We start from the raw sequence: 22,909 nt of genomic DNA, 5'->3' as shown, positions 1-22,909 counted from the left end.
TTCTCTTCTCTCTTCCCCCGACATGAGTCAAATGGACAGCGGAGCAGCGCTAGCCAGGGGTCTGGACGGAATCCAGACGTCTCCCAGCCACTCGACCCAGTTCTCTGAAGCCTTAAGGAGCTCAGACCCACGAGGTTTTGGGGGCCTTTCAACTTGGGGACACATTTCCTGCTGCTCTTCGTTTGGCGGAAAACCTCGGGCCCAGCTTTGATGCTCGGATTTTTGTCTGCCCCTCTGCTCCCTGGCTGGGTGGGCTTTTCAAGATAAACTCTAGCCAGTGTGGTGGAGCGGAACTAGGCTTGGAACTGGGGCCTCTTAGTTCAACAGCAACCCCACCTCTAAGCCTCCCCAGCTTCCTCCTCCCCCCAAGTCTCTGCTTGCCTCTTCCAACTGCCTCCTGGGGTGCTGGCCTTTTGACCTCTCTTCCCCATCATCACCCCATCATCACCACCCCCAGCAGAGGGGTGTGCATGTGGGTGCACATGCTCGTGTGTGTGCTCACTACCATTTTCTGGATGCTTGTTACATGAAAAGCTTGCTTTATTTTATCCTCCGTCATCTCACTTTTTCTCTCTGACAAATACAGAAATGGAGAGGAGAGGGTGAGAATCTTGACTTATTCATGGAAATAGGAAATGACAAAGCCAGGGTTTGGTCCCAGTTTTGATGTTCTGATGACCTCTGAGCCCACTATGCCCTTTCTCCAGCCAACCATGGGGCCTGGTAAGGACCAGATCAGTCACCTGCCTGGGAGCATGCAGGGCAGCTGCGTGATTTATCCCCATCCGGATACTGAGCCCACATCAGCCACAGATGTGTGTATGCCCTTTCAAGGTTGAGTCCGAGGAGATCCTGATTGAGCTAGTGGGGGGGACCCCACCATCCCAGTGTGCCGGGATGGAGCGTGTGATGGGGTGGCAGAATCTGTCGTTCTCGGCCAGGTCCCCAGTCCCTGGCACAGGACTGTCCCTTTTTGTGCTGGGAGTGATTCCAAATGAACATAAGGGGACTTTTCATGAGTGACCTCATCCACCGAAGCTGGTGTCCACCAAAGAAACCGGGTTCTGAGCCAAGGCGGGGGAACGCCTGCCGTCACGGGTTTGTTGAAGGACTGCGTGGAGGGGTCCACCAGGTGTCTCCTAAGCTGTTTTCAAGGGTAATTTTGACTCTATGCAATCTCTGCCTGTAATTACAAACTAAGTCCAAATATGAAGAGCTGTCCTTTCCTCCCAGGGAACTTGTCTCTAATGGTGGGATCCCAGGACAGGGGAGAAGTCTTAGGAGGGACTGGAGGCCTGGGGTCTTTAGAGAACCGGGTCCCCAGAGCTCCCTGTTGCTTCTCCCCATCTAGGTTTTTGGTGTGGGGCAATGCGGGAGCGTTGGACAGAGAATGGGATCTGGGCTCCAACGTGGCTCTGCAGAGGGACCCTGAGCAGGTCACTTATCGTCCATCTGGGCCCCAGCTTCCCCATTGGACAGACAAGGCTGTTGGACGAGTAATCCTGCTGAGATGCTGGGGCCCCTGGGGGCTGCTTCTGGGATGGGCAGGGCCCCGAACCCCGGTCCAGGGGGGCAGCACTGACTCTAAGACCGCTGGTCTTGCCTGAGGCTCCCGGAAGCCTGTGCCCACTACTGGTGCTTGCTTCTGATTCGGGGCCGGCTGCTAGACCTGCTTCCAGCGACGGTGTCATCACTTCATTTTCCAGGTGAGAAAAACACCTGTGTTGCCTCTGGGGCCTTGCCCTTCCCAACACCTCCATCCTCCCTCTGTCCCTCTGTTGTGATGTCCCCATGTCCTGTGTCTTGTGTCCTAGCCAGGACTGCCCTTCTGCAGAGCCTCAGGTCCAGGTGCCCGCAGGACCCCCCATAACCAACTAGGCACCCCTATTTCCTCAAAGAACTGCCCTCTGCCCTCTTCCTCTGTTTCAAAGTCTACATTTTGGCTTGAAATAGTCATGACCCCAATTTTCCTTCAATACCAACTGGGTCACCTTGGAAAGGTCACCTCAACTCTGAGCCTCAGCTTTGACATCTTGAGATAGGGGCTCTAACAATAATAGTAATTCCAGCAGTGACCTCGTGTTGGGTGCTTATCATGAACCAGGCTGAAAATCAAGTCTTTACATACAACTCAACACCAAAAACACAAACAGCTTGAGGGCACCTTCGGTTAAGCACCCAACTCTTGATTTTGGCTTAGGTCATGATGTGAGATCGAACCCCAACTTGGGCTCTGTGCTGATAGCATGGAGCCTGCTTGGAATTCTCTCTCTCCCTCTCTTTCTGCCCCTTCCCCCCTCACAGTAAATACACATTAAGAAAAAATCTGATTAAAAAACGAGCAGAGGACCTGCATAGACATTTTTCCAAAGAAGACACAGAGATGACCAGCAGACACATGAAAGGATACTCAACATCACTCATCATCAGGGAAATTTAAATCAATTGACCACAATGAGATGTCACCTCACACCTGTCAGAAGGGCCAGAATCAAAGCAACAAGAAATAACCAAGTGTCAGTGAGCATGTGGAGAAAAAGGAACCCTTGTCCACTGCTGGTGGGGTACAGCCACTATGGAAAACAGTAGGGAGGTTCCTCCAAAAATCAAAAATTAAAAAAAATTAAAAATAGAATTACTATATTATCCACCACTGGGTATTTACCCATTGAATATAAAAATACTAATTTAAAAAGATACATGCACCCCTATGTTTATCACAACATTATTTACAAGAGCCAAGATATGGAAGTAACCCAACTATCCATCCATAAAAGAATGGATAAAGAAGTTGTGTGTGTATACACACACACACACACACACACACACACACACACACACACTGTAATATTACTCAGCCGTAAAAAATAATGAGCCCTTGCCACTTGCATCAATGTGGATGGAGCTAGAGGGTATTACGCTAAGTGAAGTAAGTCAGAGTGCACAGCAGCAAAAGCCAAAAGCCCCTCCATCATCAATCAGCCCTTGGGGTGAGCAGAGTCCCAACCAGAATCCTCCCCATAAAGTGTTAGTCCTCTCATGGGGACTATGATTGCGAAGGAGCACATCACCTGCTTGCCGGGGCAGCGGCTGGGCAGTGCGTCCTGGAGAGTCTGACTTGCTTTGGCCTTTAGTCAGATCCCGTGGCCCCGGGGCTGAGGGACAAGGAGATGGGAAGAGAAGGAAAGTGGGAAGGAGGAAAAGGGTGAGAACGAGCCCCCGTGGGAGCCTCTGAAGCTCCATCACATACTGTGATGTATGAAGCTTAATGTGCCTGAGCTCCCACCAAAGCCCTCCTGAACACCATCAACTGGACAGGGCTTGGCCTGTTTAGGTGGGGAAACAGTCCCAGGGATCAGCAGTGGCTTGCCCAATCTGCAGCCGCACCAGGGATCAAACCCAGATCTTGTGATTCCCAGTTTGGGCTCGCTCTGCCTTCTGACATCAGCATGGCGCCTGAGTGCAGGCTTGGAGGGGATGTTCTGCCTCCCCTATGGGCCCATTCTACAGTTGGGGAAGGAGATGAGTGGGTCGGTCTCCTTCCATCAAATGGGCAGGGGACGGAAGAGCGAGGGCAGGAGCTGGGGCCCTTGTTCCAGCTGCCCCCTACGGCCCCTGCAAGCCTATTCTGCCCTAGCAGCTTCCCTCTCCATCCTTAAAATGGAAACTTTATCTCCCTGGCAGGTGGTTGCGGAACCCAATGAGACCAACCATACCTACGGAAGGGAGTTGCAGGCTGTGACGCCGAGGGGAGACAGGCATACTGCCTCCTCTGGCTCAACGTGGCCCTGGGGAAGGCGAGGTCAGGCTGTCCTGTGCTGCTGAAGGAAGGACTGACCCAAGTGGGTGTTTACCTCACCCGTCTCTGCGGTTGGCTTCGGGCCCCTTTGGCCAGTAACACACTTAAACCAAACCTGGCTCCTGGCCGCGGTCCCCAGCTCCGGGAAAGAACTACACGCAACGTGCCTTAATCTGCCCACCTCCCCGGACTTGGGCTAAATTAAGTGCATCCCAGGCAGTAGTTCCGTCCCTAGAAACCCAACACGCTCTTCTTCCCTCCCCCCTCCCCCCACGCACAGCTGTGCCTTCCATCAGGCCAGGTGGCTGCCGAGTTGACAGGCCTCCCAGCCGCGGCCCCGGAGGCTGTCCTCTGGCCCCTGGCTGTCCCTGGGTGGTGAGTGGGGGGACAACAAGAGGAAGGGAGCTACCCCCATACCCTCACCACAGCCCAAGCCCAGGTGGAATGTTGAGGCTAAGCCCCGCCCACCCGCCTTCCCCTCTTCCTTCCACACATACTTTTCCAACCCCTTCTGAATGCCGGGCAGGCTCCTCCAGGCACATGAAAGATAAAACGGATCCCTGCCCTCAGGGAGCTTATGTTCCCCTGAGGGGGACCAAGAGGGAGCACACTGGCTATAAAGGAAGCAGCATTAGAAGGTGCGAGTGTTACGTTGACAAAAGAGAAAAAGGAGACATCCGTGAAGGGGTCAGGATTGCGGTGGGGTGGAGGGGGCAAGCACTGCAGGCTGAATGAGGGAGGTCTGGACAGGGTTCCCAGGGAGGAAAACAGCTGAGGAGGCCTCCGGACCCCCCCACCCCGAGCCCCCACAAGCAGGGTTAAGGTTGGAAGATGGCCGGCATCTGGCGGTAGCTCTGACTTTTTGCAGGGGTGGGAGGGACATAGAGTTGTTGACATGGCTATTCTAGGTCAAGCTAGGGGGAACAGCTTCTCCCTGTCCTGGGCAGGGAGGAGGCTCTCCTGTGGGTGTAAGAGCCCCTGGAGCTCAGGTGGGCCCAGAGGGAGACCCGCGGTCGGGATGAGGCCAGCGTGAAGCCCCCGCCCGTGCCAAGCATTTGGGCCTTATTTAAAACAAAAGAACCCCAGTGGACACACACTGACACAGGCCTTCGCTGGGCACGCCGAGCCACGTGGCAAGGGGGGGGGGGCGGGGCAGCCACAACACGGGTGCTGCGAGAGGCATGGTGTTTGTCCCAGACCTGCCCTCCCCTCCTACACGCGCTCCCACACACTGGACCGCACAGACTCACACACGTGGCACAGCACACACCCATCCACCCGATGAGAACATGCCCACCACACACATACCCATGCGTACTGCACGGCCAGACTCCGAAGGACCCCCTGTGCACACTCACATAGACAAATGCCACACAGCGGAGACCCACAGCACATATACACACGCCGTATACACACGCACAATACGCCACAGACCCACCATACACACACACACACGCACACACGCACACACGCAAACACGCACGGGTCTACACAAACACACGCATAACCGCACATCACAGACCCACCTCGTATAGCCACCCACTGCCACAAACACACAGGCCACCCCCGGCCCCTCAAAACACTTTGTCGTACATAAAGCACAGGCCGAGAGCACCTAGACTAGCTGTCCAAAACTTTCTCTGTCACTTACGGAGCCGGGCGGGTTCTGACCTCCTGACTGGCCCCGATGAGGAATCCATCGGGCACCCACTGTCTCTCTGTTCCAAGGCAGCACAGAGGAAGAAGGTCAGAATTTTCTATGTGTCACTTCATAAAATGCCCACTCATGAGGGACCTTTTCTTTCATCACGTGGGGCTCTCTGGGACAAGGGGAAGGTCCTCTGGCATAAATACCAGAAATCAGGTTTCACTCCTAGCCTGTTGGCTACTGGGTACATGTGTGTGTCACTGGGTAAGATACCGTCCTCCTCTAAACCTTAGTTTCTCCGCCTGCAAAATGGGAATGGAATCTGCTTCTGCCAAACTTCGCTGCCGGGGTGAAATTCCGTGTGAAGTTGCTTTGCAACTTGAAGAAATACCATACAAAATAGGATTGCCAGTAATTTGGGCAAATTGTACAGGCTTTGTTGCCTAACCAAGGCAGGAGGCTTGGGGGGTGGGTGGGGGGAACCTATCTTCTTTTCTTCTGTCTCCCCTGCTGCTTCTAGGGGGAGGCTCACTGGAGTCACAGAGAAATTGAGATGGTGCTTGCAACGCGGGCCATCTCTTCTCATCTCGGCACCCGGCAGGAAGTGATTCTTGCCAGCCGTCATTCTCCCGTGGGCTGTGCAGGGCAGAGAGGTTGGGGATGGCGAGGACGCCAAGGCAGGGCAAGAGAGCCCAGCTGAGGAGGAGAGACAGAGAGCTACAGCATCACCAAGGCGCGGCCTGCCCACCCTGCTCGGGGCTGACACCAGCACTCTGCAGAAAGTGCTGGAAGGACGCCGGCGCTGGAAGAGAGCTTCTTAGTGCAAGGTTGCAGTTGCTCTGAGCGGTCTCGGAGCTGGGGGTCCTAGGCAAGAAGGTGACTAGATCCCTGTGGCACGCTGTAAAAACATGCAGGAGGCTCTTAAAGCTTCCTGGAAAATGGGGACTCTGTCCTTGTCAAAAGCCACCAAAGGTTGTAATAGTCTGGGTGGGGGGCCCAGGTTGGCAGCTCTGAGCCAGCACTGCTTTGTTTGGGTCTCTCTCCTGTAACAATCCTAATGGTACCCTCTGGAGAGAGGGCAGCAGTCCTGGGGCTTTGGGGACCAGGCTCACTCATTCTAGTTTCTCTGTCTTGTTGAGGTCCTGCCCTCATCTTCTGATGTGTCTGCATTCTGGTCCAGGAGATCGTGGGGCAGCCCGTAGCCTCTGCCCCAAAGGGTGGGGAAAGGAGCCCTCTCGCTGGCCATTCTGTTTGTCACCCCTCCCTCCCCCCATGTCTCTCTTCCCCTTTCTGCTATGAACTTGGGGAGGCTCATCCTTGTAGACTGAGTCTTTCTGGCTTCTCTGCCTCTGGTTTCTGATCAGCTTGACCAAAAGGAGGCCCAGGGGGCGGTTTCTGGAGGACAAGAGGAGCAAGCCCCAGGGGTATTCCTCCCTGGCTCCTCTCCTTCCTCACAAACATGTCTCCATTGGCAGATGTGACCTCCATGATGGCAGTTCCCTCAGGAGATCCCTCCTCCATGGCTCCGGCTCTCAAGGGGTCCAGAACACAGTTTCCTCTTCTGATCCCAGCAGCCTGGGGGTAGTAAAGGCTTCCCACTGTGGCTAGTCTCTGGAGCCTCTCCATTTCCTGCCTGTTTCCCTCCCCCACCCACATCTCTGTCAGTAATCTATTACAGCATCTTCACGGGTGTCACCCGAGGTGACTCTGTGTCCTGTAGAGACCCTACTGGATACAGCCCTTAAGGGAGAGTGATGTATAAACAGCTGGTCCAGATGGAGTGTTACTGACTCTTGGTGTCTAAGCTCTGGATCATCAGCAGCAATCCCTCTCCCTCTTCTCTCCCTATAGATTCTGCTTCTCCTACTGTCTCTCTTTCTAGATGTGCCGTGTGACACCCAAGTGTTGGTCTGAACACCTTCTATTAAATCAAAAATGGCTATCTCAGCGCCTGAATGAATTGGCTGAGAACCTGAGGCGACGAGACTGCCTTTCTCAGCCTCAGTCAAAAGCGTAGGGACCCCAGAGTCAGCTGTCAACATCCTTCTTAATGCAAGAGTCATGTCATGATGGCCAGCCAAGTTCTGCTTGTGTACTTCCAGAGACGGGGAGCTCGGTGCTTCTTGACGCAGTCCACTCTATTTACAAATGGCGTGCTGTAATGACAAGCTCGAAGCAAAATCTGTCTCCCTCACATTTCTGCCCACAGGACACAGCCGTGACCTTCCCACAAGTCTGCGCCATCTTCCACACAGCACAGCAGCCTTTCAAAGACTTCAGTAAAAACCGTGTCCTCCTGAACCTTCTTTTCTCCAGGCACTTCGTGTCTAATCCACCCTCCATGCGGATCTTGATTTTGCACACCAGCACAATTCACAAGGGTTTTGGTCACTAAGCCCCACATCTGACCAGTGAAGGCTACACCTTCCCCTGTGACTCCTAGGTGGAGAAGAACATACTCCATGGCCAGCAAAACACAGCAAATTCCCCTCCTTTGAAGGCCCGCTCTGAACATTTCTGTCACCTGTCTCTATCCTCAACCTCAACCAAATTCCAAGACACTCTCCCATAATCTTGGACACACAGTAGGTGCTCAAGAAACGTTAGTTCCCTTTCACCTTACGTGATCTCAATACCCACGTGTCATCGTTAATTCAAAGAAATAACATGCTTCCAGTACATACTAGTTCCAGAAGACGCGAAGATTTTTTTTAAATATATTAAGGCTTCACCAAAAGAAAAAAAATTAAAAAGATATGTTCCCTACCAACAGAGAGCTTAAAATAAGACATAAATAAGCAAATGAACAATAAGATGCTGTAATAAGTGTTACATAGTCCCTCCTTCCAAATTTTTGAAAATTATTCTACATAATTAATTTCCCACAACATTGTGGAGAGAGGTGGTGTTTCAGTCCTCCGAGAGGTAACCAAAAACAGAACAAGCATTTGTATAAAAAAAAAGGATCACTAGGTTGTGGATATAATATATATTATAATATATCTTGAAGTATACCAAGATTATTTTTCCTAATTTGTACATATAAAAAATTTCCTTGGAGTCAATAATTTCTTCTTTATTGACTTACCATATTTTATACATACTTAGAAATTTCATCCCCAGAAGCCCATGGAATGACACTTTTAAAGTGTTGAAAGTAAAAAAAAAAAAAAAAAAAAAAAAAAAAAATCTGCCAACACAGAATTACACCCATTGAAATACACTTCAAAAATCAAAGTGTGAGGTTGTAGGAAAATGATGACAATGACATCATTTTTAAATCTCCCCTAATCGTCACAGGTAAACAGAGCAACCGGATAGCAAAACCAAAAACTCACGGACAACACAGCGAAAATAGATAAAACTTGAGCAAAGACAAAACCAAAAAATTCTGGCAAGACTGATCAAGAAGAGATCAAAATTACCAATATTGGGAATAAAAAGAAGATAGCAATTAAACCCTACAGATATTAAAAAGATAATAAAGGGGGCACCTGGGTGGCTCAGTCGGTTGAGCTTCCAACTCTCGATTACGGCTCAGGTCATGATCTCAGGGTCGTGGGATTAAGTCCTGTGTCAGGCTCTGCACTGAGTGTAGGACATGATTAAGATCCTCTCTCTCTCTCCCTCTGCCCCTCTCCCCTGCTGACATGCTCACTCTCACTCACTCTCTCTCAGTCGGTTGAGCATCCCACTTTGGCTTTGGTCATGATCTCATGGTTCATGAGTTCGAGCCCCGCATCAGGCTCTGTGCTGTCAGCTGGGAGTCTGGAGCCTGCTTCGGAGGCTGTGTCTCCCTCTCTCTGCCCCTCCCCCGCTTGCACTCTATCTCTCTCTCTCTCTCAAAATTAAATTAAATAAACATTAAAAAATTTTAAAAAGATAATAAAGGAACATTATAAACAACTTGATGTCAACAAACTTGACAACGTAGATGAAATGAATTTCCTTGAAAGACACAAATTACCAAATCCGAATTGTTTATATCCATTCAAGAAATCAAACCAAGGAGAATCTACAACTGAGTTATTTGAATGAATAAGAATATTTATCAAGGTTGTGGGCTACAAAATGAGAATATAAAAATGGCTTGCATTTCCATTCACCAGTCACAAACAGAAAAGATGTATTTTTAGAAGATGCCATTCATAGTTGAAATAAGAGATAGAAGGTACCTAGAAACAAATTTTGGGAAAGATGTTTGAGTGGAAAAATTGTAAGTCTTTAGGAAAGATAGGAAGACAAGTAAAAGAGGCATAGACCATAGGCATAGATTGTAATATTCAGTATCTTAAAGATGCCAATCTCTCCTCCAACTGATTTAGAGATATAATATTATGATTCCGATACAAATCCTAACGGGTTTTCCTATGAAATTTGATAAACCGTCTCAAATCTATTTGCAAGAGCCAAAAGCCAAGACACTATTGAAGAACAAGATGGGCACGTTATTTCACCAGACATCTAGAATTACTAGAAAGCTATAGCAATTAACACAGTGTGGCTCTGTTGCAAAGATAGACAAATTAACAATGACACAAAATAAAGAGGCCAGACACAGACCTTCGTTTGTTCGGAAATCGCCTTCATGACCAGACTGCACTTGCAGATCTATGAGGAAATAATGGACTAGTCAATAAGTAGTCTCAGGACAAATTTTTATCCAAAGTGGGGAATAATGGAGTCCGAGCTCTACTTCACAGCAAGGGGAGAAATCAATTTTAGGAAGTTGGAATACTTAAACGTGAAAAAGCAAAACTGTAACAATTTTAGAAGAGTATCTTCACGACCTCGGTGTAGAGAATGATCTTTTTAACTCAGAAAGTGAGATAAATATAGGAAAATGCTGATAAATACAACCACTGTGTTTGTTTTCTATTGCTGCACAATAAATTCAGCAGAGCTTAAAAGCACGCCCATTTGTTGGCTCACAGATGAGTTGCCCAGAAACCCACGCACGGCATGGCTGGGTTCCCTGCTCAGGGTTTCACAGGCCGAAAGCAAGGAATGGACTGGGCTGTGGTCTCTGGGTCCTCTGGCACTCTGGGTCCTCTTCCAAGCTCATGGAGTTGTGGCAGATTTAGCTTCTTGAGGTTGTAAGACTGAGGTCCTTGGGTCCTCGGTGGCTGTCCATCAAGATCTATTAGTTTCCTGGAGACCACCTGCATTGCCATGGAGCCCCTCCATCTTCAAAGCCAGCAATGTTACATCAAATCTCTCATGCTTCGAATCTCTGACCTTTTCCGTTTCTGACCTCTAGACTCAGGCTTGAAGGGACCATGTGACTTGGTCAGGCCCAACTGGATAACATCCCACTTGGTTAACTCATACTCAGCTGAGTAGTAATCACAGCCATATCTGCAAAATTCCTTTTGCCACAGACTAGAACATGATCCCCAATGATACCTATCATATTCCATAACTCCAGTGGGGGGACATTATACCAGGGTGATGGGCATGGCGGTCATCTTAGAAGTCTGCCTGCTACAACTGCATTACCATTAATAACTTCTCTCCTGAAAAGACATTTGTAAGAAGGTGGAAAGGCAAGCTACAGAGTGGGATAAACATTTTCCAGTATACATAGATGATAAAAGAGTTGTATCTCAAATATATTTTTAAACTCCTACAGATTAATAAGACAGGATGTCCAAAGCAGTAAAAGCCTGGGAACAATAGGAAACAATTCAAATGCCATCCACAGCAGAATGTATAAAGAAATGATAATATATTCATATAATGGATGACTTCAGAGGCAACCATATGGTTCCATTTCTTAAAACTGGTGGGGACAACGCAGGCGTTGGTTCCAGTCTTCCTTCAAGAAGTCTTTCCGACTCCACTGTCCCTTCCCCTGAACAGAAGTCAGAGGAGGGCAGGTGCTTAGCGATCTGGAGCCTAGCCCATGGTGTCACAAACACGGGCACAAGGGAAGAGGACATCTGTCAGACTTTCCAAGGGCTTCTCTTGATGCCCTCCTCCTTTCCTTCCCAGTGCCCATCTGTAATATTCTCTTCATCTTTCAAGATCCTTGGAGACCATCCTAGTCCACGCACCTGATGAGAAACCTGAAGCTCAGAGAGGTCAAAGGGTGTGCTTGAGGCACACAGGCACAGGGAGGCGGCCCTGGCTCCCTGGGGTCCGTGTCCTCCTTATTGGCAGCATCCAGGGCTAGGTCATGTCTCTGTTCATAGCATCCTTGAAGATAGTCCCTTATAACCAGTAGGTGCTCAGCAAATGCCTCCTCCTCCCTCCAGGTCCTTAGCTAACTTTGAACGAGAGCTTTGCAAAACTATTAATTTGATGCTGCTACACAGGAAATGACCAGCAGATGACAGCATTTACCTTTCCCGGCTCCTCACTCTTCCCCAATTGCAAGCACAAGGGGAGAAAAGTTGGCTTTTCCGTTCTCCAGACTCTGCCGTCAGGGCGTCCAGAGTGCCCATTGCTCTCATTTGAGGCTCTCTTCTGCCTACTCCTTTGCTGAAATCAACATATATCTGCAGAAGCTCCAGTTTTAGCCACAGAAGGAGAGCACAAGGGGTATGCAACCACAACATGAATGCTTTTACTCTCTACGGAGCCTTATGAAATGCTGCGATACAGTGGGCGGGGAAGGCAGCTTACTCAAGGTTCCCATTTTCATTCGGGGAAACTGAGGTTCAGAGAGGCAAGCCAATGGGCTCAAACTCACACAGCAAGGTCAAATTTTCTGATTCCTACTCCAGCGCACCATGTTCATTTTACCACATCCATTCTCAAAGGCAAAACCTTCCCTGAAGGCATTTTTCAGCTCATAGATACAGACAGGAGATCTGAAAGTTAAAAAAATCATCCAAAATGCTATATGGTGACTAACAAAGGAACAGCACAGAAAACGTGTGGGGGCTCAGAGGAGCAAACCTTACCCTTTTCAGGGTGGGGGCGTGTGAAGAACTGTGAGGTCAGGGAAGAGCTCCTGGAAAGAGAGGAGCTCTTACTCTTGAAAGCAGTCAAGACATACAAAAGGAAAGGAGCCGTGGCGCAAGTTGTAGATCAGGATGGCAAATGTGTGGCCTGGGTCTGCTACTCTCCTTGTTCTTCCACACCCTCCAGCACCCATGCCCATGGCAGACATCATTAATCAATTGCAGGACTCCCCCCTGAGCTCAGTGCCTGCCCAGAATCCATTTTAGCACAGGGCTCCAGGCATCCGCTACCAACCCACAGCAGATGGAAGGCAGATGAAGCCTCTTTGTGCCTCCCCACCCTGCTCTGTGGCCTCCCTGCTTGCCCGCTATCCTTTACTGCGCACTTAACTGGGTGCCTGGAGGTGTGCGGAGTCCTTTACACAAAGCTTCCATTTAATCCACTTGACCACAAAGTCCCAGTTTTACAAATAGGCAAAACTGAGGTATAGAGGTGCTAAAAACCTCCAGGTGGCAGCACCAGGATGCAACCCCAAGCCTGTGTGTCTCCAAAGCCCATGCTCTGAAAGTGCCAGAGAGTTGTGATAAGCCACTGGGGGGGGGGGGGGGGGGGGTTGCAGGGGGGCTGTAATTGAGGCCCTTGATGGGAAGGTAGTGACAAGACTAACTGGTCTGCAGTGGACACTGAGTCCCACAAAACACAGGGCATCGGAGATGCTTTGTTTGTTCATGCATTCCTGAGACATGTATTTATTAAGCACCTACTATATGCCAGATATCTTCTATGCTGGGAGCAGAGTGGTTAACAAATGTAACAAGACACCTCACCCTCGGTTGGGGAAGTCTAACAAATGAGTGAGTCGGCCTTACTATTTGTCGGGTGCTGTGGGGAAAAATAAAGGGTGGAGAGGGCCATAAAGATCTATAAGGGCTTTCCAGTCTGGGAGATAAGGGATGGCCTGGGGGCCTGAACTGTTTGGAGCGACTGAGGCAAATCAAAATAAAGCCTTAAAGATAAGATGGATCCTGATGCTCTCTAGGCAAATAATGGTGGTGAAGAGTAAGCCTGGGGAGGAGAGATGAGGGCCTTCCAGCAACATGTGGAGCTCCTAAGGCCTTCTTCACTCTACCAAAGGTGATGTGGCTGGGGGAAGGGCAGTCTTATTCAGAACACACAGGCTCCTGGGCCCCCTTCTGGTTCTGGTAGATGTGGGATGGAGGCAGGGTTCCATTCATGCGTCATACATTTGAGCACCTAATGGAATCGATTTCATTCTTTGGACATCTCTGACCACTGCCAACATCCGGCCCTTTCGATGAGGTTGGAGCAGGGCGAGAGATGACTTTTCAGCCTCTGGGCCCTTACTCTCAGCAGGGCCATGAGTGGGAACTTAGCGTGCCATGAACAGTAAAAGTATGGAAACTGGTGTCTGTCACTCCCAACAAGTAGCTTGGTGTTTAGTTGGTGGAGGAAAATGACTGGCCTTGAGTCTGTGTAGTAACCCAGGAAGCCTGATGTTCAGAGCACAATGCCCTCTGTGTGCCCAAGCTGACAGATTAGCTAGATGTTGGGGGAAATGAATATGCAAAAAAAAAAAAAAAAAGGCCTTGCCCTGCTGGAGTCTTCAGGTCTCCCTTGGATGCATGACCAATACAGAAGGGAATGGAGAAGGAGGAAGAAATGTCACCCTCCATAACTAGGACAGGGTTTTGGAAGTCTCTTGGTCGATTCTTTCATGCCACCTTGCCCCACCTCCCCCGGAGAGTTAGTTCAGTGCTTTATGGAGGCTTTCTTGTGGCTGTGGGGAACCATGAGTGGTGTTCTTCACTTAGGGTCTGTGAACGTTCTAGAAGTATCCGCCCCCCACCCCCACCCCACCAAGCAGGGTGGATTAGTACACATATATGCACATGCATGAACATATGTATCCACACGTATGTGTTTCCAACTTTCTTCAAATGCCGCTGGTTATCAACTTACTACTTTTCAGCTCCAAATTCACCCAAGAATATGTGCTGGGTGATAACGGGCAGAATCCCCATAAGCATCTTTCCTTTACAGTGAGCCTTCTCTGCAGAGGGTATACTGGGAGAACTCTGCAGGAGAAGGGGCTTCTGCTGCTGGTTTTGGCAAGTGTAGGACATCCTATGGTGCCCTTCCCTGGCTACGTGCCCAGGAGGTCCCCCAGAGACCTTAGAGTCCTGTCCAGCCTGGTGATCACCTTCCCATGACCCTCCCAACACTGACACTGTGTGTTCCGTGCTGCCCATCTAACATTGCTGCCTGACTCCTTCTACATGTCCGCAGCCCCACCTTCCAGGTTGTGACTCACCTGTGCTCCCACAGATTGCTTCATCCTTATCTGGCAACCAAAGAGCAGTTGCGGCCAATGCACTGGGAAATTTCTCTGCCATCCAAGGGGCTGCCACGAATCTTTCTCCAATAAGGCCTGATCCACAGTTTGGAGAGGTGGACCCCTTCCGAGGTTGTCCTTCCTTGGGAAGCCTTCCTCAGCTGTAGGGAGAGTAGCCCTGTAAGGCTCTCTTTACATCCTATAGTTACTCTTTCACCATCGCGTAATATTCTTTATATTACACGTCCATTGCTTAAACCCCTATGTGGTTTCTGTCTCCTGACTGGACCCAGACTGATACAGCACTGGTGGCTCCCAAAAGATCCACCACACCTCGTCCCAGGTAAAACAAAAATATAGAACTCTTAGCTCATTGTTGAGCACACAGAAAATAATAAATCTAAGTGGCTGTGTTACCAAAGTACGTTAGAGATGGACATCAGTTCCCCTGTTACCAAAGTGCTGGCAGCTCTGGGGACTCTCTCTTAGGCATTTCCTCCTGCCTGCTTGACTTGAGAAACATTCTCTCCTGGGGCGGCAGTAAAGTAAGAAATTAGAGCAATCATTTATAGACCACACACTTCATATTAAATGGTGTGTTAAGAGTTTGATATGTACAGGGGCACACCTGGGTGGCTCAGTTGGTTAAGCATCCAACTTCGCCTCAGGTCATGATCTCACGGTTGGTGAGTTCGAGCCTCTGTGCTGATAGCTCAGAGCATAGAGCCTGCTTTGGATTCTGTGTCTCCCTCTCTCTCTGCCCCTCCCCTGCTTGCTCTCTCTCTCTCTCTCTCTCTCTCTCTCTCAAAAATAAATACATATTAAAAAATTTAAAAAAAGAGTTTTATATGTATTATTTGTCCCATTTGGAGACAGAAAAAGATTAAGGACTAAAGAAGTTAGGAAGTTGCCCAAGGTTTCATAGCTGGCTCAGGAAGAGCTGGAATTTGAACCCCAGTATATCCTATTCCAAAGCCCAAACTCTTAACCACCATGATGCATTTCTTCATAGCAAACATCCACTGCTGCGTCAAGCTCTGTGGCAGATGATTCACAGTAGTTACATAATGTGTCTCCGTAACAACTGTGTTTGGCAAGCTGTGTTTTCGTTCCTACCTTACAGATGACGAGACTAGATTTCTTACCCACGGCCACTCAGCTATTGAGCATGGAGGCAGAATTTGAAATTGGCCCTCTGACTCCAGAGCTATACTTTCAACATCTACGGTTCCCTGGCTCCCATAACAGAAGTGAACACTGGAATCTAGATCTGGAGACCGAGGTGGGTGAAGCATTGGACAGCAATTGGCCCCTAACTTCCCATATGGTGCCCATTTGTTTCCAACCATGCCATGTGTGATAAAAGATAGAAAGCTGGTGAGGGAAGAGGGTAGAGAGCTAGATGGGTCTCTCTCCCCATGTCATCGCCCCACTATACCTGATCCTAACCCCAACCCTACATGAGAGGGATAATCTGCAGGCACTTCTATAAGACTGGTTTGGAGAGACCTATGTTGGTCTCCAACCCTTGTCCAGGGAGGGGATTCCCTGACACTCAACATGGCAGGCACATCCTCCAGAGAACCTTGCCAACACCCGTGCTCTGATTCCATTTCACCAACTATGCCAATGTGAGTGATTAGTCCCCTTTGTACAGTCTCACGCTTGTTTATCAACCTAGCTCTAAGACCTAGCAGCAGAGGGAGATGTGACCTATTATAAGGGGAGGGAAATATGACCTATTATAAGATCCAGAGTATTTGCAAGTTGCTAAAAAAAAAAATGCAACTATTCCATAATTCCAGATACATGAGACCAATTAGTGCATTCACTTCTACAAATGGTCCTCATGGAGAGGCCACTATGGGCATGAGAAGCAATGTGCTCAACAGCATCCCTACAACAGATAACGGATCAATGTTCAAAGCCATATTTTGCATAATGTCCCTCAGTAGAGGTTGAGGGACATTGACCCAAACACAATCCACTAAAAGTTGGTCATCAAGAAGCCATGAGAGGCAGTCAAGCACACAAGTCTGATGCTCTGGCTGAATTGGTGATATATTTAAGAACATGTGTCTAGAGAATGAATACAATATATATTTTGTAGGCACTCGTCCACAAACAGCATTTCTTTTAACCAAGCTTTTTAAAAAAGTCCATTGTGGCCATGAGGTCGAGATTCTACTTGGAATGTTGGTACTTTCCATTGCCATTTAAGACATGAGCCACATGCCTTCATAATAAATGGAGCTGGAACTTCGATTCAAGCCTCTTATGAAAACTCAGGTGCCAGCAAGAACGTGTTCCTCGAGCAAAGGCCAACACACATCCCCTCCAAAGTGTGTCGTCAAGGGAGTCCCTGCTGGCAGAGCCACGAGCTGCTTTAGGAGAAACTGAGAGTTCCCTAACAATGCAACAAGTGAGTAATTGAGGCCCCGCAGTTCCACATCATAACATGTGTTGGCAACAAAAATCAGCCTGGAGAAACTGTACAGGAGATGGGTAACCATACACCCTATTTGGCGACACATATAAAAACCTGCAGCACATTTCATTTTGAACAACAGACCCTGCTAGTTAAACTGGTTGTGAAATGCACTCCCAAGGGAACTAAACGAGGTAACTTAATATTAATAATTCTTTTCTATAAATCCCCTAAGGTTGGCGGGTATCTATTAAAATGATTGTTTCAGATCCAAAATCAGTAGCCCTTGTATTTGGAGGTCATAAGATAGCAGTATCGATTGCCTATTAAGACCATTCTGAGTTCATGATGTCAAAAGCAGATAATTTGCATCCCAGAGAACGCTTAGCTTTCTGTTGTCAAGTACAGAGCAGGATGGCACAGTTACTACCACATTTAACAACCTGTATGGCACGGATGCTGACCCTTCGGAACCCACACTGGCAGGCGGGCTGCACTGCGCTCGGTAGGAAAACATACCTGTAACCCATCCAAAAGTGGTATCAGGTGGTTAACGGTAAAGTTAAAAGTTAAAGAAGCCATCTTTGATCCAGCTTTGTTTTACCCACCTGGCAATTACAAATAGCATAGTCCCTATTTTCCCCTCTATATCACGTCAAAGGCTGGAAAAGGATCAGCAAAAGTCACGAACCATTTAATATAACTTTTGGCAGATTTTGCCACCACACCCTACAAATTATAGCAGATGACTGTGCTCACAGGCTGTGAGCTGGGCAAGTGGGCCAGGCTTGCAGATTATTAAGCAAAAGCCAAGCATATGGATCTCGATTATACATGTGGAGTAGGGCGACCAGCTCATCCTGGCTTGCCAGACACCTTCCAGTTTTAGTAAGGAATGTCCCGTGTCCTGGGAAACCCCTTGGTCCCTGGCAAACCAGGACGGTTGGTCACCCTCTTCAGAGGCCTTCCTCCGAGGATGGTGATCCTAGGCTGGACATTCGCATTTAGGGATGAGGCACACAATGGTAAATGGAATCTGCATGGCTGTAGGGCTTGTTGACCAATGGTGTTCACTGGAGGGTGTTTAAGCATCAATCAGCTTTTGTGTTGAGGGAATCAGTAAATATCAGCCAGTGGAGGACATTTGTCTGGGCGGCTCATTTTCTCCCCAGGGGAATCCTTCAGTTCCCTGTTTGCGGATTGCCTACTTCTTGGAGACTAGGGTCCCAGCATTCAATATGCAGATTTTGGTTGGATCCTTATTTAGCCCCATACTCTACTTCCTCCTCACAAATTCATTGTGCCTTACATGTCCCATTCTGCAGTCCCCACAGTTCAATTTATATGACAAATGAGTCCCCTTTCTCCATAGGTGGGGGGAACCTCTGCTGAAGGGGGCAGGGAAAATGAGTAGGGTTTCTGCCTATGTCCCTGTTCCCATACTCATTGCAGCCTCATACTCTAGCTTACATCTGTAAGGCTAAGCCTGGCTGAGATTCTGGGGGTGGGTGGGGAGAATCAGCTGACTTCTTGATTTCTCCCTCTAGTGCACCCAAGTTAAAGCATCCTCCATTCTATCGAATCAGTTACCACTCCTCCATATAATTTCTGTCTTCAAAAAGTGTGTTGAAATTTTGTCTACCATTTTCTTTTCTCTTGTTCCTTTTGTTTTTGCGGGTTTCTTCTATTGCCGTGGTGTTGGGATTTGGGGAGGGAGAGGAAATAAACTTGTGTTGCCAATCAACCACATTTCACTGGACATCCATTGCTCTAGTCTCTTTCTACAACACCTAATGGATGGATCATGGCCCTTCTGGAACTATCTTCCATGTCTGTTATCTTTTCTCCATTCTATTTATTAATCCCCTTCTGTTTTCAGGGAAAATTGCTTCGTCCAATCTGCTAGTTCATTTGTTCTTCAGGGGCATACATTCTACTACTTAGCTCATCCACTTGGCATGGTTTTCTTTCTTTAATTATAAATATATTTTTGGAGATGCCTGGGTGGTTCAGTCAGTTAAACGTCCAACTTTGGCTCAGGTCATGATCTCACGGTTCATGGGTTCGAGCCCCATGTTGGACTCTGTGCCGAAAGCTCAGAGCCTGGAGCCTGCTTCAGATCCTGGGTCTCCCTCTCTCTCTGCCCCTCCCCCACTCACGTTGTCTCTCTCTCTCTCCTTCTCAAAAATAAACATTAAAAAAAATTTTTTTAAATAAATATATTTTTCATTTCCAACATCTCTAATTGGTTCTTTTTCATCTTCTCTTATTTGAGAAAATTAGTTATACTTACTTCAAAGCTCAGTACCAGTTGTCCTATTTGCTTTTTTTAATCTTTGACTCTGGAGGCAGGAAGAATTGTATGGCTGTATGGCTGTAAAGCTGTATGGCTTTGCAGGAAGTTACTTAATCACTTACACCTTAGCTTACCCCTTTGTAAAATGGGATAAAAATAGTCTTACCCTAAAAGATTTCTGGTAGGGTTAAAGTTTTTACATTTTTTTCAATGTTTATTTATTTTTGAGAGAGAGAGACAGAGCGCGAGAGGGGAAGGGCCAGGGAGAGAGGGAGACCCAGAATCCGAAGCAGGCTCCAGGCTCTGAGCTGTCACCAAAGAGCGCTATGCGGGCTCGAACTCACAGACTGTGAGATCATGACCTGAGCCGAAGTCAGACGCTTCACTGACTGAACCATCCAGGTGTCCCTAAAGTTTAAATACATGTAATATGGGGCACTGTGGCTGGCTTAGTCGGTTAAGCATCTGACTCTTGATTTCGGCTCAGATCATGATCTCACGGTTCATGAGTTTGAGCCCCACGTCAGGCCCTGTTCTGATGGTGCAGAGCCTGCTTGGGATTCTCTCTCTCCCTCTCTCTCTCTGTTCCCCCCTCCCAAAACAAATAAGCTTAAATTTTTTTTTTTAATAAATATATTCAATATGTTTAGAATAGTGCCTGGCATATAAATGCTCAGTAAACATTAGCAATGATTATGTTTCTTCAGTTATAAATCTTCCTTTCATGGTGTTGGTGCTTCTCAAAGGGTATTTAATTTTTTGGTAGTGAACTCATGTTTGGCCATGAGATTTCCTGCAAAAAAGATCTGTTTGCGTAACTTACTGTGATGAAGGGGTGAAAGCCACTTTGCAAATGTGTGCACCACACATTCAGAATGTGCAGGATGGGCAGGATGGATCCTTGGGTGGATGCTCTCATACTTGGTCTTTGGAGCTTAGCTGCTACCCTTTCTTCCTTGGCTTTGCCATCCATCTGGGCCTCGTCCTATCTTCACTCCTTCATACCTAGAGACAGATACTCCTGTCACGGCCATCTTGTCTCCAAGGTTGGATTTAAGGAGATGTTGAGGAGTCCACTCATCTAGCTGCTCCCAAGGGCTGCTTATCTCACCTGCCAATCAATAGCCCGTTAGCTCCTTCTTGTCCCAGGCCTCCCCCACCTCAGGCATGGAGTGTCCTTGTTGCTGCTCCTGCTTCTGTAATATATAGTACAGTATACGCATTCCAGAATATGAGGTATAATGTACAGTACAGGATACACACTCCAGAATATAAGCACCGTTTGCTCATGTGCTCGGCTGAAATGTTATATCTCATCCTGTCTACTTTCAGTCTCTCAGAAATTGCTCAGTGCTTCTGCTCCTCTGAACATTCCTTGTCCTCTTTTTTAAAAATACCAACTTTTGTCCTTTCCTCTCATTTTTGGAGTTTGGGGCTGCGGAGAGAGACGAGAGCAGGTGTTCAGTCCACTAGGGTGAAAGAGGAGGTCAGAGAGCTTCTAGAAAAGATGACAGTTAAGCAGAGTCTTGGAGGATGAGTAGGAGCAACCAAGGTGAAAAGCGGAGAGAAGGCTTCTGCAGGCTGAGGGGACAGCATGAGCAAAGGTATGGGGACATGGCAGGGTAGGACGGGGAGGATGGATTGTAAGCAAGTCGACATTTTGAGAGAGGCAAGACTTGCCTGCATTGCAAAAGGAGAGGCGGGACATGGGCTGATGGGGCAGGGTAAGAGCTTAACCTCATCCTGGAGAGCTCACGATGGGCCTAAAAGAGTGACACAGTCACATGTGCATCTTATACTGCCCTGGAGGACAGATCTGAGGAGAATGAGACTGGGGCCAGTAAGAGCAGTTAGAAAGGCCCTGCAGGAGTCCAGGTGAGAAACCACAAGGGCCTGGAAACTACAACAGCGGTGCTTAAGGGGAGGAGAGTATGGGTCAGACGCAAAAAACGCAGAGAAATCTATCTATAGGGAGGCTTTTCTGATAGTATGTTTTCTTCCGTAGAATAGAAAGGGATGCCAATCTTCTTCTAGTACGGTCATATGGTTTTGTAGAATTTGCACAAGTAAGCTACTTGAGTTGCAAACAATTAATACTGCTGGTAGAGTCATGTTGTAGGGGTGAGGGGCAGGCTGCCCAAAAGGTACCCCAATGGAATATAGATTGTTTTGATATTTGAAGCTACTTGGGAAGCAGCAGGTGCAAGACACTTAGACCCTCCTCCGTCCCCCGGAGAGCAGGAAACAAATCTCCCATACAAAAGGTACCCTCCCTGTGCTAAGAAGTAAAAAGACATCCTTATCACCAGATAGGAACTTTAAAGCCAAGAAGGCTATAGAAACAGACCTTGTTACTTCTTTATTTTTATTTTTTTTTAGTAGGCTCCACGCCCAGTGTGGTGCTTGAACTCACAACACTGTGATCAAGAGTCATATGCTCTACTGACTGAGCCAGCCAGGTGTCCTGGGCCAGGAGATTTCTAGGCATTTTAAGTTTTCTTGTGCAATGTCTAATCTTAAATATTTCTTGAATCGATACCGTATTTTCCAGCTTGTCATGGATGTTCTTATCGTAGTGGTAAATTGAGTTTTGTATCATCTGATGTAGTTCATATAAAAGTCATCCTAGGGGCACGTGGGTGGCTCAGTTGGTTGAGCGTCTGACTTCGGCTCAGGTCATGATCTCTTGGTTTGTGGACTGAAGCCCCACATCGGGCTCTGTGCTGTCAGTGAAGAGCCTGCTTTGGATCCTCTGTCTCCCTCTCTCTCTGCCCCTCCCCCACTTGCGCTCTTTCTTTCAAAAATGAATAAACATTAAGAAAAAAAAAGTCATGCTAAAATTTTGTCTTTCTTGGTGTGCGCATCTAGAATTTACAGACTCCATCAGTATAAAACACATGGCATAAGTTGAGATGTGACACAGTGAGGTGCAGAAAGCATTTAATTCACACACTGCACTCCTACAGTTTGTGCCTTATTACACAGAATTCTAGTAAAATATATTTCTTGAAACCGTTTTTTAAAAAGATGTATTTATATCTCTTTGTATATTACAATTGTCTACGTTGCCTTATTGAGTATATTCCTTATAAGAGAGAGCTTCCATTTTAAACAGGCGTGGAGTAGAATAGACTTACATGCTTAAAACTCCATACGTACAATGGTTGGAAGAGTTTTCCATAGACTAGTTTCTGGTTCCGAAGATGTCAAATCTTGTTTCTGCATATTTCTGAAAACAGGTGTTACAGGACATGTTTGTTATTGAGCCATCTCTGGTTTTGCTGGCTGAATCAGAGCCACGTCCATAGAAACCATTTTCTACATGGGAAGATTAGCAATAATGTTAAGTACACACAGAAGTGATTGCACACGGCATAAACATTTCCTACTAAGCCCTAACTAAGTGTATCTCCAGCTCACTTTATTTTTTTATTTTTATTTTTTTTTAGCTAAATCCCAAAAATGTCTATGGCCCC

At 47.7% G+C, this 22,909-nt stretch overlaps 1 long non-coding RNA gene across 9 annotated transcripts in view; it reads right to left on the bottom strand.

Annotated features, from left to right (window-relative positions):
• Positions 1 to 22,909, bottom strand: part of LOC132685249 (uncharacterized) — a 35,854-nt gene that overhangs the window by 6,059 nt on the left and 6,886 nt on the right. For 3 of the 9 annotated variants that reach the window (XR_009613010.3, XR_009613011.3, XR_009613008.3), the window contains 4 exons: positions 22,593 to 22,751; positions 20,257 to 20,438; positions 14,689 to 14,870; positions 10,089 to 12,262 (listed from right to left, as the gene is read on the bottom strand). This is a non-coding gene — a long non-coding RNA (uncharacterized LOC132685249). Of the gene's footprint in view, positions 1 to 3,071; positions 3,156 to 10,088; positions 12,263 to 14,688; positions 14,871 to 20,256; positions 20,439 to 20,544; positions 20,869 to 22,570; positions 22,752 to 22,909 lie in introns of those variants that run through there. The other 6 variants (XR_013550485.2, XR_013550486.2, XR_013550482.2 and 3 more) reach the window with 5 other exon arrangements.

Source organism: Panthera onca, chromosome D2 (genome assembly GCF_046562875.1).
Source record: "Panthera onca isolate mPanOnc1 chromosome D2, mPanOnc1 haplotype 2, whole genome shotgun sequence".
Lineage (NCBI taxonomy): Eukaryota > Metazoa > Chordata > Mammalia > Carnivora > Felidae > Panthera > Panthera onca.
Note: the sequence above shows the minus strand (reverse complement) of the source record. Positions and strands in the feature narration are given on the sequence as shown.